We start from the raw sequence: 12,223 nt of genomic DNA on the forward strand, positions 1-12,223 counted from the left end.
TTAATTAAATATCACCGATAACGAATAAGCCTGAAAGTTCCTAATATTTATTTCTTTTACACTTTATATTAATATATTTTTTGCCTATTTACAATGCAGTTAGTCAGTGTTACATTAGTTTTACCCTATAATGGTTCAATGAGGAGAAAGTCGGTCAGACTTGTCTATTCTTAGCTTTAACACTGAAATAGTTGTAATGAAGAAGTTTTTTGCCTATTGTTTGAAAGTCTTTACAGTAAAAATGTATTTGCATGGAAATTCAGTTCATAAATTGACTCGATAGTTCCAAATTATTTCACGGCGGAGTCTAATTATATTCCAAGTGATTCAAGAAGTGTTGCTTAATCTTTTGTGAATCAAATGATTAAGGGCTTGTGGAAAAGTAATAATTTTATTTCACCACCTGAACTTCACACTTTCATAGTTTTTTCAAATTTATTATCTTGCTTTCTAGGACGTTTCGGAGAACTTTTGTTTTTGTTGAACTTGTTTATCTTTTCTTTTTTTTTCCTTCATCGGCCCAAGACTCCCGTTGGAGTTCTACTCAATGTTTCCCCCTTTTTAGCTTCTATAATTTAATATTTCCAAAAAAATAAATAAATATTTCTACAATAACAGAATTATAGCTATTGTTTCTTATTAATTTCTGACCTTAGGCAAGAAAACAAATATAAAAAATAATGTTATTAATCTTTTACTTAGTGCCTACGTCGGTCATTCTTAAATATTATGTCGAGTACATGCCTAACGTAATTTGACCCAATGTTTTAAATTTGTTTGAAGCCACTTTATACCAAGAAGAAACCCCTCATCCTTTATATTATAGAGATGTGTAACTGTATGTACTGTATTTAAAAATATTACCAACCTGTATAAGAGCATTTCGAGTAACGATTTTTCAAAAATAGTGGCGAACAAATTTAATAAGAATTATCTACATTTCAAGTTTAAATTTCATAAAAAACAAAAACAAAAAACATTTTCACATGTAATGACAATGCATTAATTTCAATGTACATTGTTCCATTCAAAAAATCCTGCACTATGTATGTAAAAAATCCCATAAGATGTATTTCATATGTGAAGCTAATAAAACAAAGTAAGCAAAGTATAATTAATATAGTATTATTGCAAGATAGTATTTCTAGAAGGCCTAAACTAGTTCAGGTCCATCCAATTACCCCTGACTCTTATTCACCAATACACCCCAGTTCTGGGAAGCTTCAAGAGTTTCTGCGATGCCGTAACGGATTCACAGGGATCGAGAAAGTTTTATTCGATGCCATTCCTGTCGACTCCGAGTTATTCTACCCTTCTTCCAGTAAATTGGTAAGGACTGAAACATAAACGCTTAGCGACAGGGGATGACAATCGACAACTAAAAAGAAACGGCAGATTCGGAAGGAAGCCCTTTGCCAAGTAATAAAACCAGCTGAGCCTCCCTCCCCCTCCGAGCTAGATCTCTTTTCCACTCTCTCTTCTTCGCCGTCCCTTTTCATTAATTTTAATGGAATCAACTCCATCCCTTCATTTCTGAACTCCCTCCCCTGTCCCCGCTCCGCCTAGCGTACATTCATTCCACGTCTCCTCGCCACTTCGTCAACGCTGTAGGGCAACGGAGCACGCACGGGCCTTTGAATTTTATTTCCGCTTGGTGGAGAATGGCTGCGTGTACACAGCTCGACAATCTTCAAATGAATTTCTTTATTGCCTATTCAGGCGAGGAATTGGATTGCAGTTTTTTTTAAAAATGTTTTTAAAGCTAAATAGTGGGCTTAAATCTACCGTTACTAATTTCCCTACTACATAAACATTTTCTTTTTTATCCAGTTTTCATCTCAGGTAATTATCATGAGAGAAGATTATATTTACAGCATTAATGGATATCAGCAGAGTTTGCTAATGAAATTAGATTCCTTAGCTGTAAGAGTTGTAGATTTTTTAACCGTTTTATCTTCCTTTTTTTAAATTTTGTTTTACTTTTCCATCCTGCACCAGGAAAAAATTAAAACCCAACAATGTTTAATTCCTAAGTTTTTATTTCGGACACTTCGGGGATACTATGTCTCCCTTCAACATCTAATCTCCCCCAGTGTTTACATTTTCAAATTTTAATTCATTGACCTCATTGTTTCAGACATATATTTTAAAATTTGTGACTCAGCCCATGGATACTGGATCAGATTAGATGCTGAAGAGAGAGATACAGTATCCCCGAAACGTTCAGGATAAAAAAAAATGAATGAATCACTATTGATTCAAGTTATAAGCACACAAAAAGCAGCACTAATTGCTAGCTCGATATAAGCACTGTTACTAATTGCAAGCATTGATACAAGCACACGCGCTCCACGTTACTGATACACATTTGCGTGCATTTTTATGAAAAGGAAAAAATATATTAGATACAATAATAATACCATGTTTGAAATTAAATTAGGCTCATATAAATTCAAATGTTTTAAAAAATTGAAATTAACATTATGATTAAACCTAAATATATCAAGTGGTCAATGGATGTATAAAATATATATATACATAACAGTACAAAAGTAAAACATAAATATGCATACTTACTTGCAGGGCAACACAAATTACTAGAAAAAAAAAAACACAAATCAATAAAGGAAAGCTAATGTTAATGTTGTTTACAGCAATGTGTTAACAAATTGTCACAGTACAAACACATTTAAATTAACTGATGTGTTAACAGTTAATTTTATAATAGTTTGCGATTCGGTGACAATAATAGACCTTTGCATTATTGAAACCCATTTTTTTCATTTACCAATTCATAAAAGCGTGGCTACTAACTCTAAGGAACCGAGTTCGAATCCGCTCCTGGGGTCCACCCAGCCTCTTCAATTCGGTACCCTTAATTGGGTAAAAATCTGGCGGTCGAGCGTAATTCTGACCAAATCACCTCCTTGCACAACCGATGGTCTAGTAACATTACTTCTTTACAAAGTACTGATCCTCTGACCCTACATGGGTTATAGCGGTACAGATTTAATTTAATTTAAATCATAAAAAGGGTATACTGGAACATTATTGATTGACCGTGTGTATAGATGAATGGAATATGGTCCGGGAGTGGTAAAAAATACTCAAATAGTAAATAATTATACTATTTTTATTGGCCAACGTTTCGCCCCACGTTGCAGGGCTTCGTCATGGCTGTTTTGACAGGAGTTAAGTCACTCAAATCAAGCCCCCAAAACAGCCCTGACGAAGCCCTGCAACGTTATTATTTTTTGACCGCAACCGGAGCATATTCCATTCATTTAAAAAAATTTGACAATATCTCTTTCAAGTATTTTTGTCACAACAATGCAACATATTTATTATTTCTCTTATCAATTCACCATATTAATTTATCTAATATATATAGTATGTGCACAAATTAACAAATCATGTTATGTATAACTTTCATTTTACGTTATAGTTCTAACACCTATACGTATGTTACAAATAAGAATAATATTTTTTCAGTTGATTTTACTACCTTCTTTGAAGGAAGTAGATTTTCATCCTATGCAGGGCAATTAAACGAATTTATTTAAATCTGTTCTGCAGTCTTTGTATAAAAGAACAAAAAATAAATAAAAATTAGGGAGATATTTTCTAGTTGAAAATAAAATAATTTTGTTTTTCATATTACACAGTCAGTATATGTTTATATATATTTTCTTTTCGACAGGAAATAAAATAAAAAGATTTTTGGAGGCAGAAGATCCAATAGGAGAGCCACAGAATATTCTAGTGTAATTTGCCCGAAAGGGACTTAAAGGAAAAGGGTGAGCAAAGGGAAGAAGAGATTCCAAGACAGTGACCACAGGCCTTTAATAAAATCCAAGCCAGCGACTACGAGATGAAAAATCATACATAACTGCCAATGTATTTCCAGCACCTTAGTTATAACTAGCTTTTTTTCTTTTTTTTTTAATGTTGATTAATTTTTATTTATTAAAGTTGCTACTTTTAACCGTTTACAGGGATAGTAAATTATTGAACCTATAATTAAATATTTAACCCTAGATATCGCAACTTTAATGTATTCTTTTAAAGTTAAGGATTATAGAAACATGGATGCTTTAAAATTTTATGAAAACATAAATATTTATCATTGAAAAAATTACTTAGAAAAAATATAAAATCTGAAGATTTTAAAAATTCGAAATCTCAATCTTTATTGTTAACAAAAAATAAAAATTTATTCTATTGTTTTTTTAAGACAACACAAGAATTAAATTGGAAAAAAAAAATTTGTTTCATCCCATAAATTGAATAACATAGGAGCTGTCTATTCTAGCATTCCTTGTAAAACATTTCTTCGTGAGTAAAGAACACCAACTTTTTCCAATTTTTCCAGCTGTACCTGGTATCCAAGTCTCTTGTTCTGGAAGATTTCATTAAGTTAACACTATGAATTCGATGTTGCCACAAATTTCAGACATCAAGTTTCATCCAAACAAAACAAAAATCGTGACAATGAATAATTAGAATGAGCTAGTGGTTCTTAATTTAGGTAAAACACCTCTGTTATAAAAAATCTTTAGGCCCAAATTTGAGAATTGAAGCACCGTCGAATTTAACCACTGATCATGGAATTGAACTTCATAGATTCAGATATAATCAATTTTATTCTCTATAAGTCTTGTAAGAATAATATTTCATAAGCTATCATATTTAATAATCAGGAAAAAGTGGATAAAACTCCGAAGTGTATGAAATTTTTTACTCACCACGGCATACGTGTCCTTTTGCGAGGCCTAAACTTGGATTCTCATATCCGTCTGACTGCCGGACCTTCCGAATTTTATCAGACTATCGAATGGACCTGATTAAGCTAATATAAGATCTTACTCAAAACTTTCAGCCCGTCCTCCGGTATGGTCTAGTGGCTAGGATACCTGGCTCTCACCCAGGAGGCTCGGGTTCGATTCCCGGTACCGGAATAACTCTTTTTTATAATTTTAATTTTGATAACTAAAAATAATATTCATGATAATTGTTATAAATACATCACGTAAATTAGTCGAAGTAATTGCATATAAAAACCGAAGGGTAAATTTGTCTTATAATAATCTTGTTGTTTTGGCTCGATAGTAATAACAGAGACAAATCAATAGTAGTAGTAGTAGAGTTCTAAAATAAGGGAAATCAAAAAAGTATTTCGAATTGATAGTATGTAAAGAATGTGGCAAAGACATAACGAAAAAATCGAAGGGTATATTTATCCTATAATTTCAAGAGTATAAAAATTTCGATATTTAGGCTCAGTTATTAGAACAGAGACAAGTCAAATTTTAAAATTTTTGAAGTAAATACAATGAACAGACTGTGATATATATCGATTGTTGATCACATGGCGTTTTTAACGGTAAGTAATTGAGTTCCCAGCTGGAAGTTGCCACCAAGGCTTTGTTTGTTGTTAATTTTTTGTTGTTTGTTCTCACTACAGTAAGAACATTTTATGTTATTAAACTGTAACTAATAAAACTGTAAGAAAATTGTATTTGTTTCCACCACCCCCGCATTCAACATCGCACTACATGTTTGATATTTTAATTTCTTTTTCTTTGGAAAGACTTTGAGAAATATTATACCTAATACTTGAGGATTTTCCTCCACCTTCATAAATGGCCTATACATGGTCATAGGAATCATCTAATGGACCGCCATTTTTAAACGAAAGGTCGGACGGTGATGATGAGCTCCGAGAAAGATAATTGCCTAGTGAATTTTAACTTTCTTACCGAATTTATATTAAACGATAGTTATAAATAAGATAGTTAAGGATAATTAGTTCACAGATGGCGTACGGTGGATCAACACCCTATTTTACCTTTGTTTGCTATTTTTTGGGTGTGAAATGGAATCAAAGGGGAAACAATGGCGTTAGTCCGACGTATGGCATCCAAACTGATTTTCCTAAGCTATCGAGACGATGTGTTTTCAAATCTAAATTCGGTAGTAACAAGTCACTAGGCGATGACGCTCCTTGGAACTCATCACTACCGTCCTACTTAATAAAATATTTTATTATTAACAACGATCCACTTTTTCTCTCAACTTCTTTTTATATCAAAAAACTTCCAATGTTTCGGCCTTTAGTCCATTTTCAAGGACACAACCTATAAAATTTCTTTTCATATTATTATTATTATTTTATTTCCTCACACAATAATAATGGTTTTGAATATACCTTAGCCATTGATGTCATAGTTCTTTAAATTATCTTTTTTGCAGGCTAATTGCCCATGTCTTATCTTAAAAATTAAAATAAATATTAAAATAATATTATAACAGTTCAATCATTTTTAAAATGATTATTCACTTACAAATTATATAATTTAAATATAAAAACTATTCCTTAAAAATTGTTTTTTCTTAATCTCATGAACAATATTAACAATAAAACCTACCTTCAACAGGTTAGGGATTCTGTTATAACTTTATTACTAAGCTTAATTTATTAAAAATTTAATTAACATTCTTCTGTAATTTGTTTTATATAATTTAACATTATTTAAAAACATAAATACCATATTCTTACTACTTATGCATATATACATATATAGAATTTATGACTTTTACATATATACACCCCCCTTAATGTCGGCAGGAATAAATATTTTTTGTTTATTTGTATGTGTTTGTTGTTTTTTTGCTGACCGCTCCCCCCGACTATCTTCTCCATTTATTAATCTACGGTCAATAATCTATACCTCATCATAATTAAAATTTACTAGAAAATTTCAATTCTATTCTACTAAAGAGGAAATATGACACTACGATTTTGTTCTGCAACATGAGTAAAAAAGAAAAAATTTAATTAGGATTTTTTCATTTTTTCATTTAGGAAATTGTTCATCACTATTTGAAAGAAAAAAATTAAAAAGAAAATTGTTCTGAATTATTCTCTAGAAAAAAAAAAATATGCGTATATACGTTTAGTAGCATTTTATCAAATGATAGTAGAAATATACTTCTTATCGATATTTTAAAAAAAATCTTTGAATTATAACTATTGAAAGGTATATGATTTGAAATTATATCTGTAATAATTAAATATTAATATTATAAAATATATAATTCCGGTACCGGGAATCGAACCCGAGCCTCCTGGGTGAAAGCCAGGTATCCTAGCCACTAGACCATACCGGACGAGAGATAATATATTTTAATTTTTTTAACGCGTTAAGAGATTTTTGGGTTAATTTATTTAATTTAAAATTAAATGCTATCATCATTTATCAGTTTCACAGATTTTGGGGCTTTCCGTTACGAAAGTATAAAAGAATATTTTAATATCACAATTTGTCGCTACAAAATAAAAGATTTTTACATAACTATGTAACATGAAGTTAGATATTAAAATTTTATTTTTTTAGGAGACATTTAAAATAGCATTTCATGACGTATTTGTAGTTAAAATATACCTGAAATTATATATTGCAGCTAAAAATCTAACAAGAAAAAAAATAATAATTTGTTATTTTTTATTATAACTTTTTTTGATTGCTTTTCTAAAATCGATTGGAAAGCTAGGTTGAGTTGGAATTGCAAAGTTTATGTAAACATAAACGTACTTGATATTTTATATGTGAATTGAAGTTATTATTAGCTTGTTTGTTAATTATATTTAATTCAATAATTTTAGAACGTTATAGTTGTCTATGTTATTACAACCGAGCCAAACATGCTAATCTTGTCATTAAATGATAAAAATAACCTTCGATTTTTTTTTTTTTTATTTCCTTGCTATATCTTTAACCATTGTCAATCGTGTCTAACATACTGTTTTTGTTCATAATTTTAAAAGAGTACTAATTCCGTTTAATAAATTAAATCAACATATCGAACCTATTTATAACAAATATCATGAATGATATTTGTAGTTATCTAAATTAAAATCATAAAAAAAATGTATTCCGGTACCGGGAATCGAACCCGAGCCTCCTGGGTGAGAGCCAGGTATCCTAGCCACTAGACCATACCGGAGGACGGGCAGTAGGTTTTAAATTAGATCTTATATATTAAACCTATTAATAACAAATATCATGGAATGATATTTGTAGTTACGTAATTAAAATCATAAAAAAATGTTTTCCGGTACCGGGAATCGAACCCGAGTCTCCTGGGTGAGAGCCAGGTATCCTAGCCACTAACTAGACCATACCGGAGGACGGCCAGTGGATTTTGAGTTAGATCTTATATATTCTTAATCAGGGCCATTCGATAGTCTGATAAAATTCGGAAGGTCCTGCTGTCAGAGGGACATGAGAATCCAAGTTTTTGACCTCGCAAAAGGACACGTGCGCCATGGTGAGTAAAAAACTTCATACACTTCAGAGTTTTATCAAATTTTTCCTGGTATTTTAATATTAGTGATGGTTTGTGAAATATTATTCTTACTAGTCTTATAAAGAATACAATTTATTACATTTATCGTACGTTCAATTCCATGACCATTGGTTCAATTCGACAGCGCTTCAATCCTCAAATTTGAGCTTGAAGATTTTTATTACAGAGATGTTTTACCTAAATAAAGGACCGCTAGCACTGATTTTTGATATGCTGTAGATTTCGAGTACAAAGTAAAAATCTAATTTTTCAATCTCTTACCTAATATACATGATTCATGGTGCACAACACATTTTTCTAAGCTATAGGCTATATCTAGGTCCTAGTGATCATGAAACCAAACCTAATGTGCCCATGTAATATATTTTAGTCTCCACGTGTTTTATACAAACAGTTAAAAAAAAATTTGAGGAAATAACAAAAAATTCAACGCACAAGTCAACATTGAATTTTTCACTATACATTCGATGTATACAAACAAAAGATCAAAACACTACAGTAAGACAACTCTTAGCAAGGTAACTCCTAAATGTTTTGTTCTTTCTTGAAGAATAGTCCATAATAGTCGTACATTTCCCTCCCCCCCCCTCCAAAAAAAGTTTTAAATTTTATTTTAACGTGTTCTAAAAATAGTACCCTAAACTGGGATTACTTTCTGCTACTCGGGACCTCCTACAAACTGTCACAAATCTCAGCCTGTTATCACAAAGTTATCTCAGTCTACAGAACAATTTGCGGAATACGCCAACTACAAATTAAAAAAAAATCTTTTATCTGATGTGCCAATATTAAAGCAATATTTCTTTAGCTATTTCACTAAAATTCAAAAAAATCTAGTTTAGTCGTTAATGAGATCGTATCTTTTTTCAAATAGTATATTCATACATTTCCAAAAGTTAATTGGCTAACAGAACCCAAGGGTAATTGGTTTTCAAATTGCCAGTCTGCGGTCACCATGTCCACGAACCACTGGAAATTGGCTTTGCTTGTTTCTGGATTGGAAAGCAATGTTGTTCTGTAATTGCAGTGTTTGTGTAAACATATTCTTGATATGTGAAGTGGATTTATTTGCTATATTGCAATGAATTTCCGACAAGAATTGGAAAAACTGGCAATTCCTATTCCATTTTTCAATAATTAATCAAACTCAGTCTTGATGGCACAAAATCAAAATAATTTTTAATTTGATAACTTTCTTTGCAGCTTTACCGTGTCATAGTAATTTCTGTGAAACGTTTCTTTGAGTAAATGTCATATAAAAATAAAATAATTCATAACATTTCAACATTCTGATCCATGCCATTAAAATTATATATTTAAAGTGTGGTCATTTATTTATAACTTAAAATAAATAATAACATATTGGATTTTATTTAGTAAATTCTAGGCAAATAGATGGGTCAACAAGATTATTGGATTCAAATTTTCAATTTACAGTGTATATTATCCGTTTCCTCCTACCTTCTACATAAAACTTGTTGTATGCAATAACAATAGTATTTTTTAACTGCATTCACATTTTTATTAATTTCTTTTTGCAATTATTTCCTTTACATTAATAGGGACGAAATATGTACATTTGTAACTGGCTAAATATTTTTTTACCGTTCTTCTCCATTAAAATATTAATAATTTTCATGATTCATAAAAAGAGAAATAGTCATGAAAACTTATAAAAATTCCAAAAATAACTCGTTTCTATATAAAATAATGAATAAATTCGAAAATATTATTGTCATTTTGTTACAAAGTAATGAAAATAAAATTAATATTTTAATAATAATAAATAACATTGTCATTTCGAATGGTTAAAATAAAATTAGGCCTGCATTTATAGTGTTTAATTTTGAATTTTTATAGCTCCTATAAAATACTTATTATTTTATTTTTGGACTGTTGGTGAAAATAATATTCTTTTTTTATTATTATTATTTAATTATTGAACGTTCAACCAATACAAAGTGTAAGGAGTTGTTAACATTCAAATGCACTATTCATTTTATAATAAATTTGGCCTAGTGACTAATTTTCAAATTATCGTTGTGTTTATAGCACATTGAAATTACTTAAACATTTTATATTGAAATATGTGGCCATGGAAATGAATAATATATTGTAAACATTATGAATTATTTTTAGTGAGTGTCATGTGAGAAGAGTTAATTCCGTTTTAGAGGACGCCAGGAGTCAGCTATTTTTGTTAATCTGGTCCAGTAGCCTTTGCTGGAACAAACACGCTTTGTTTTCAACTAACAAAGGCCCTTAATTAACTAAATTTTGTCTCTCGGTTCTTTTTCAAGTTGTTTTTAAAACCACCTCAATACGCCTACTTAACAACATAACGCTTCGTTAATCTATTGTTAACTTCGGGCTGGGATAATATATTTTTATTAGATTAAACTACCAGTAATAAATGTAATAAAAAATTATATACTGACCATAACTTTTTTTTTATTGTTTTGTTAATGTTCTTCTTATCTACAAACAACATCATAAGGAAATCTCTCAGCAAAAATTTTCTTACCTGTACTATTGCAAAAAATATTTGACCAGAAAGTTGGATTAATAGTGTGAAAGGTAAATTTTATGGAGGCTCCACAAGATAACTAAAAATAAATACATGTTTCTGATGCTTTGTATGGATTTTTTTGTAAAATTTTTTTGGCTGTATAACTAATTTACCAAGCGTTTGTAAATGTTTAGGACTTTCGGCTACATAATACTACTAAGACTACAGTTCATAATATATATGATTAAATAAATAAAAACAAAATTAACGTTTTGAAAATTCAACTCCTACATACAATATACAATAAGTATCAAATTTAGTGGCACCTACAAAATTAATTTTTATTTTACATTTTGGCTTATAAAACTGTAAAACAAATCTGACCAAGTTTAATTTTATCATTAAAATAATTAGATTAAAAATTCACGGATTCAATGAGTTAATTTTATTGAAGACTAATTAAAAAAAAATGAAATGCAAGTTAATATATCTCCGGTATGGTCTAGTGGCTAGGATACCTGGCTCTCACCCAGGAGGCTCGGGTTCGATTCCCGGTACCGGAATATCGTTTTTGTCCAATTTAAACTATTGGATAGAAAAATTAATATTGTTTTTTAGAGAATAATAATTTCACGTTAAACTTTTTTAACTTCAAAAACTACAGTAGAAGCAAACGCTTTTAAATAAAATCATGTAATTTAAATTCCTACTGTAAAATAGAAATTGAAAATATGACAATATTAGTTACGCCATTTCAGCATCAATATTTCTCAGTAATTATATAAATATATATAATAAGACTGGGTTATACGTCTTTCACTCACTCACTGACTTATTAATCATTGTATCTCCAAAACGACAGATATAGATGGAACAATAAGACTGGGTTAAAAAAAAAAAATGAAACATCAACAAAACATTTTATTTAAAATATTTACCCTCAATTTCTATACATATTCCTAAGTTGTTGTTGATCCCTTATGCCAATATAATTGCAGAACGATATGGATGTAATGGTTTTTCTTCTGGGTAAAAAGGAAAAATGAATAATTCCTGTCATTGACCATTACACAAAAATTAATCATTATTTTTTTTTTTTTTTTTTATGCAAATTTTATTTTGGCATGCGTTCCGGTCTTTCTTCGATATTTAAACATTGATCTGACCGATACCTGTTGCCATATACAATCTACTTTTCATCACACATCTTTACCTTTTTCGGGAAAAAGGCTTTTTTGCTCAGTAAGCATTGAAACGCATGCCTCATTACTCCTCAGCTCGCTCATTAAGTTCATGAGGTAGCCATAGATCTACCATTTTTATTTTACCAAGTATCGAGAAACT

General features: G+C 30.2%; 5 non-coding genes across 5 annotated transcripts; 2 read left to right on the plus strand and 3 right to left on the minus strand.

Moving 5' to 3' along the window:
* The first annotated feature begins 4,886 nt into the window (after positions 1–4,886).
* TRNAE-CUC (transfer RNA glutamic acid (anticodon CUC)) lies at positions 4,887–4,958 on the plus strand. Its single transcript has one exon. It is a non-coding gene; the product is annotated as a tRNA-Glu (tRNA).
* A 2,140-nt stretch (positions 4,959–7,098) lies between these two features.
* On the minus strand, positions 7,099–7,170 carry TRNAE-UUC (transfer RNA glutamic acid (anticodon UUC)). Its single transcript has one exon. It is a non-coding gene; the product is annotated as a tRNA-Glu (tRNA).
* Positions 7,171–7,935: 765 nt separating this feature from the next.
* On the minus strand, positions 7,936–8,007 carry TRNAE-CUC (transfer RNA glutamic acid (anticodon CUC)). The gene has a single exon. It is a non-coding gene; the product is annotated as a tRNA-Glu (tRNA).
* A 106-nt stretch (positions 8,008–8,113) lies between these two features.
* TRNAE-CUC (transfer RNA glutamic acid (anticodon CUC)) lies at positions 8,114–8,189 on the minus strand. The gene has a single exon. It is a non-coding gene; the product is annotated as a tRNA-Glu (tRNA).
* A 3,181-nt stretch (positions 8,190–11,370) lies between these two features.
* On the plus strand, positions 11,371–11,442 carry TRNAE-CUC (transfer RNA glutamic acid (anticodon CUC)). The gene has a single exon. It is a non-coding gene; the product is annotated as a tRNA-Glu (tRNA).
* Positions 11,443–12,223: the final 781 nt, after the last annotated feature.

Source organism: Halyomorpha halys, unplaced genomic scaffold (assembly GCF_000696795.3).
Source record: "Halyomorpha halys isolate HHAL.00 unplaced genomic scaffold, Hhal_1.1 Scaffold45.1, whole genome shotgun sequence".
In the NCBI taxonomy this organism is placed as follows: domain Eukaryota; kingdom Metazoa; phylum Arthropoda; class Insecta; order Hemiptera; family Pentatomidae; genus Halyomorpha; species Halyomorpha halys.